Raw genomic sequence first — 7,110 nt, forward strand, 5'->3', positions numbered from 1 at the left:
TTCCAATGGTATTCCGATTAAACCAGGAAACCACCAAGCCAAAAGGGTTTCTAGGCGTTCCAATGGTATTCCGATTATATTAAACCGGAAAGCCACCAAGCCAAAAGGGGTATCTAGGCCTTCTAGTGGTATTTCGAGTAAATCGGGAAGCCAACGAGCCAAAAGAGTATCGAGGCCTTCTAATGGTATTCCAATTGTATTAAACCAAAAAACCACTGAGCCAAAAAGGGTATGTAAGCCTTCTAATGGTATTCCAATTATATTAAACCAAAAAACCACTAAGCCAAAAAGGGTATTTAAGCCTTCCAATGGTATTCCGATTATATTGAACTAGAAAACCACCAAGCCAAAAGGGTATTTTGGCCTTCTAATGGTATTCCGATTAAACTGGAAGACCACTGAGCCAAAAGGGTTTCCGGGCCTTCCAATGGTATTTCGATTAAACCGGGAAACCACTAAGCCAAAAGGGTTTCTAGGCCTTCCAATGGTATTCTGATTGTATTAAATCTGAAAACCATCGAGCCAAAAGGGTTTCTAAGGGTTTCTAGGCGTTCCAATGGCAGTCTGATTGTATTGAACTGGAAAACCATTGAGCCAAAAGGGCATCTAGGTCTTCTAATGGTAGTCTGATTGTATTAAACCGGAAAACTTTCGAGCCAAAAAAATAATAAGTCAGACAATGCATTAGGATTGCCGATGGTGCCCTATTGTAGTAAGCTTGGAGACCAATGGTCAAACATTAGATTCAATAGGTAGTCTTGCATATCCTGTACCTGCGTGAGGTGACCATTTATGGATTTTTTTTCTTTTTGGCAGATCTATGGGTAGAGTTGTTATGTCCTTCTTCTTTTATTCATTTGTCCCTTTGTTCTTCTTTTCTTCTTTTTTAGTATTTATTCATTTTTTTAGGACCCTGCGGGTCCTTGAGTAATCTCACGGGTCAGTGAGGTTCTTCTTTGATTTTTTTATTTATTTTTTTGAACTTGCGGGTATATCTCACGGGCTAGTGAGTTTCATGGCGAACCCGTGAGTCTCCTAATAGGCCCAGGAAATTGTGGGGTCCTCCTATAAATAGGGGGCCCTCTTCCAAAATTTTCACTCAAAAAAATTGTCATTCTGCTCCATGTGTGACGTGGTGCTCTCTTCTTTCTCTCTTCCCATGTTTTCATTTTTTTCTCAAAAATCTTTGATGGGCCCGTGCAAGTGCACACGTGGTGGGAGAGTCGTCGGCAGGTTAACTGACTCATCATCCTAGAGTGATGCCGTAGTTTGGTATCTGCGGTCAACACTGAAGGGGACCAAGGACCACATCTACAACTCTGCTTAGGGAGAGTGGGTAAGCAAATTTACTATTATTATTTTATTATTATTTTTATTTTGTTTTATTTTATCATTATTTTTTTTATGCCATGCATGTATGCTCTTAGAAGATTTCATATGTAGATGCCAATGACATATATGCTTATGATATGCCATATTCTCATTATGTTTGTCAATGTATGCTTGAGATTCTCATTTATGCCCGTGCATGTATGCCCCTGTATGCTTAGGCTATGTGAATACATGCTCAAGTTATGCCATGCTTAGGCCATATGAATGCATGTCATGCTCATGTATGCTTCAGGTTGTGCTTATGTATGAATGGCTATTCTACATGTTTATGTCAGTGCAATAAATGCTTGTATGATCATGCATGTGTGCATGCATATGTCTCTTGACCTATCTGCCTTTTGATGCTTATGCTGGGACCCTCACTTGTTATGGTAGGCTTAGTCTGAACCCGTGTACCGGAAATATGGTTACCCTAACAATGTGGGGGCTTGGGTTAACCATTCTCATCCTCAGCTGCAATGGACCATCCACAACGGACCATCCACAACATGCCATTCCGACCTTGCCTTTATCCCTGTATCTAGAAATTGGACGTCCAGTTAACCCAGGATCTAGCCGAGCAATGGTGGCTGAGCACCCACACCTTCCATCTGCCTGTGGGTGAGATAACAATCACCCCTCTTTACTTCTATGCCCTGACTAATCTTCCCTTTGGTGGCGAGCCCATTACCTTGTCCACCCCATTCGACAGATCTACCATCTTTGAGCTTATGGGCATTGATTATGACAAGCCCACCATCCTTCTTTCTACCATTCACAACTTATGGGCTAAGAAGGGCATGACCGCATCTACCTTTTGATTGGAGAAGAACCTATTTTTGTATAGCATCTATCTTTATTGGGCTGGCTAGTACTTATTTAGTAATCCCTCAGACAGAGTGGATCTCCACTTCGTCTATATCAGTGATCTTCAGAACAACCACATATTCAATTGGGGTGGCGCCGCCTATGCCTATTTCTTGAGGATGATGGAACATCTGGCCTTGGATGACCCAAGCCTGTACGAGGCCTCCTACATTCTTCAGGTGAGAACCATTGGGTTGGCATACCTTTACATTATTTGCTTTATCTTACTTCTATATTTGACTGATGTTTTCCTCTTACAACCCTAGGCATATAAGCATATGGACTTTCTTTTTCCTCCCTTCGCGGATGTAGATTACAACGTCTTTCCTCTCACTTAGAATTGGAGTGAAAGTTGGACCATCCGTTATCCATTGCTCACTACTACCTCTGGGAGGGACATCCTGAATCTGATCACTGAGGTTTTCCCCTGCTTCTTTCTCTTCTTTTTCATGCATTGCATTTCTTGTTGAATTCTTTCCAATATTGACTTCTCATCTTTGCAGGTGAACTGGACTCCATTCCAGACAATGGCCTTCCCCTCAATGGCTCATCGAGATGAGGCTAGGTGGCTCACCAGTCTCCGTGTCCTATTTCAGGGTCCCAGTGGTTCAGCTTGGTATCTTGGGGAGATAGTCGCTAGGTAATGTTCGACTCAGATGGTCCATTGGTTCCTCATCACCCTCCTTCATCTATGTATAACCCTGACATACTCTCCGAAGAATAATTCCAAGCGGCTTGGTGTGGCCGTTGATCATTTTACAGAGCCGACGTGGGATTATCGGGAGTTCCTCCAGCAAGAGACTATGTGTACCTCTGACTTCCGATGGCCCTCAAGTAAGCATTATAAACTTCTTCTCTTTGGTTTTGGTTTCTTTATGAATGACTAACATGATTCCTTTTTCAGTATAATAGGCCAATCATCTTCCCTGGCCGAAATGTCCCCAAGTCAGTGGGTGCTTCTACAAGGGGCTCCTCCCACATGAGCATCGGGTTGGTTCACAACATGGCCAAGCAGCCTTCCTCTATCCCGGGTTTTCCCTGATGGATGTACCATGATGCATGAGATCCTTCTGTCCAGGTTATGTTACCGATGGTGCCAGTGGCTAGTGAGACAATGGGACTCCCTATCCCCTTTGTCTGCATAAGTCCTTTCCCTCTTTCGTTATGTTTCTTCCTTCCTGTACTTGTGCATGTCCATCAATTTTCCTATTACACCACTCGATGACCCAGAGCCTTGACACATATCTGTATCTCCACATGGAGCGGATCCTGGACCTGGTACTTTCTGACACTTCGTCCTTCCTGATAATGGATTCTTGATAACATTGTCCTATTGTCAAGACCTATACATTGTTGATATTGAGGCATGGTTGCGCCATTTTTGCCCTGGATTTGGCGGTAGAGGTCATGATGCTAGGTACCGAGGTGGGATTCCTGATCCTGAGCATGGAGGTGTCGACCCGAGTTATAGAGGTGGAGGGTCCAAGCTTGGATTTGGAGGTAGAGAGCATGCATTCAGAGCTAGTGGATCTGACTTCGAGAGTAGGAAGATAGTTGAGGGTCCCACACCTTTTCTATGAAAGAGCTCTAGCCTTACATGGAGGAGGATGTACAAGATGCACAGGGTGGTCAAGGCGGACATGATGGGCAGCCATAGGGCCAACTTATGACTTTACATTCAGACTTTTATTTTATTTGAACTTTCTTTTTCTATTTTGTTTACTGATGCTTTTTTTTTTTTTTAATTGTTAAAACAATGCATATGACTTTATTAATTGGATTATGCTTTTATTGCCATGATATCTTTTTGGATGATGCATGACTCTACCCTTTAGTTCCATGTGGTACATGTGAACTAAAGTCATAGTGAACCAAATTATGACAACCTTTGTTCAATATAAAATTTTCCAATACAATTTATGAGTTTATGCCCTCTTACATTTGCCAAACCCCTTACATTTGCCAAACCCTAGCAAGAAGATAGACAATGTGCCCCGTCAACTCATGTAGTGGATCGAAATTCTTGATCTTCTCAGGTTCTCCTTGGGGTAGCTAATACTGCCGCATAGTATATGAGGGAAGATAAATTGAAATGTGAGTCAGTCCCATCAACCTAATGTAGTTGTAACCAGGGGTCTTCCTCAAAAAGTTAGTCTCTTGCCACCAATAGCAATCCTAGCTCATAGTTTCCCAAGTCTTCCCTTGTAGGTACTTTGCCCAATCAGTGATTTCTTCAAATTCTGGCATCTCCATTTTATTTTGGTAATGTGTCACTTTCAACTGATCACTTCTTAAGGGTTTTAGTAGTTGAAACCGCTCCATTAACCAAATTTGGAATATAGTTGGACATCTTATGTAGTAGTCCATCCTAAACTTATCTTTCTAGTTCATCTCATCAAATCCTCGGAAGAGTTATGCCAGTGGTGTAACACCCTAATCTGATTTTCCCTACCTTTTGTACAAGTAAGGATGTAGAGCAAAGGGAAGCAGTACTGGCATGGTTGATAGCTGTGGAGTGCCAAGAAGGTAGGAATGACCCTACTTGTCAATGCTCAACCTGCCAGCACCACTGGAAGACTTATCAAAAAATGTGGGCAAACATGTAAATTTTAATTTACAGGGGGATCAAACACTGAGGGAGAAGATAGGTAGACCCAATTGGGCCAAAATTGCTACAACTGGTGGGTACCAACTGGCCAGCCTGTTACAGTGACAAAATGTATTTTGTTTAGGGTTTTCTTGTGGGGCCTACAACTCCCCGGCTCAGCTGTCCATGTTTTTACCTTGTATAGAGGTACGTTTGGGGACTACAATGCATATGTCATATAAATGAAAATCAATACGTGGAAAGGGTACTAAATTTTATAACTTAAATAGTTATGTTAAGGGTTAGGAGAAGGTCGAGCTAGACAGACCCTTAGGTCTATTTTGGCTACCCTATATAAGGACCTTAAGGCTGAGAATTCAATCCTATTTCATTTTCTGAAAACAAAATAAGAGAGAAGGAAGAAAAGATAAGAAGAAGAAGGAAAGATAAGGAAGAAAAGGTAAAAGAAGTAAGGAGAGAGTTAATTCACCAGAGATTTCTACTGGACCAGTGTTGTCCTCAGGTATGTGCTACTGACCTAGTACAATAGAGAATTGATGGTTCCATAGAATGGAGAAGTAGGCTTTAGGGATTTAGTCCAATTGGAGGTAGCCAGGGAATCCCTATGAACTGTACAGCTGCCCAGTAGGGAAAGCCCCAACCCTTAAGAAGTTTCTGGGATCCAAATTACTGGGAATTTGTCCCTATAAACTCTGGGACCTAGGGTTCCTACCAATTCAGCAAAGGCTTTTGTAGTTTGGGACTGAATTATAGTATGGAAGGTGTGATTTTGTTAAAGACCTTAAATAAGGCATGGGTTTAATTTCTATTCTCATAAATTCATTTACTTTGTCTTTATAAATCCTGTTATAAGATTAATAAAGCCTGGAATATTTGTAGTGACTCTATATTTGTGGATATTTCATTTGAATTTGGGAATCAGAGCAAGGGATATTCCCTTAATTCTACAAATTTCCCTAAATTCTCAATTAGTTTCATAATTTCTACAGAATTGGGTACACCAAACCTGGGTGCAATTAATTGGTCCCTAGAAGTGGGTTAGTAGGAGTCCTAACTTGTGCATTAAAACCCTAGATGGCCAATTCAAATTTCAGAGGGAAGATGGAAACCCAAACTGGAAAAAATAGGGTACAACAGACTTGGCAGAATCAGGGGAAACTGACAAGTATCGACTGGCCAGCCGGTTGCTGCCTAGCCAACCTGTCGCTTGGGGTTCCAGAAGCCCGATGAACCACTAGGGTGGATAGTGAGCTTTGTATCCTATAATAGAGTCTGTGTATACATGTTTCAACAGAAACAGGACCCTGCTAGGAGTGAAAGAATGAAAGACAAGTGTTAGGGATTTGGTGAGTCTAGAAGGAGTTACAGTGTGATCCCATGACACCCTACCCAAGTGTGGGACCCACTGGTGGTTACCTCTCAGGTGACCCTATTGGTGGAAAAAATCGGGAAACCCAACTATGTAGCAAAGGGAAGCCAGATACCCTTGTAGAATTTGAAGATCTAAAGTGATATTAAATTAGATGGGCTGGGGTAGGATGCTAGGATTTTTATTCTAAAAATAATTATTTAAATATCCTATGAAATATGAAATATAACTTGCGGTGAGGATGTATATTTGAATCAAGAATCCAGATTTCAGGAGTTTGGACACCAAAGTGAGTGGGTGCCCTAACTTATTTTACAGAGTGTTTAATTGTTTAATTTTAAATTTGCTTGTATTCCATGCATTCTGTTTTGTGCATTTCATTGTTATTGATATTGACCTGGTGGAACTGTAAGATGGAAAAAGGCAAGACAGGTAAGATGGCACACTAGCAGGTGCCTTATGTTTACTGTATGCATGTTGAGATTGGTGTATGATTGTATTACATCATGTAGAAATTATGGGTTAAAATATCATGACCCAGGTGCTACATGTCACACCCCGTTCACACTGAACCGGAGCGGTGACCGAGTTAACACCGGTTAACCCAAACCTGCCAGGATCATCAGATACTGTATTCCACCACAGCATACACACACTAACACAAGTTCATCAAATCAGCGGAAGACTAAGTTTTATCTGTAAATAATTTCCATATACTTGATACCCAAATGATGATACCATAATTATATACATTTGGGCCCGAAGGCATGATATATACACAAAAAGAATAAAGTCCAAGTATCAAGTATATACAAGAAAATATCAAAATCATCAGAGTACACAGCTCAGCTCGGTATCAAGGCTGGAGCTCAGCTCGGCCTCAGAACCGCTGTCC

The sequence above is a fragment of the Macadamia integrifolia genome, chromosome 8 (genome assembly GCF_013358625.1).
Source record: "Macadamia integrifolia cultivar HAES 741 chromosome 8, SCU_Mint_v3, whole genome shotgun sequence".
In the NCBI taxonomy this organism is placed as follows: Eukaryota; Viridiplantae; Streptophyta; class Magnoliopsida; order Proteales; family Proteaceae; genus Macadamia; species Macadamia integrifolia.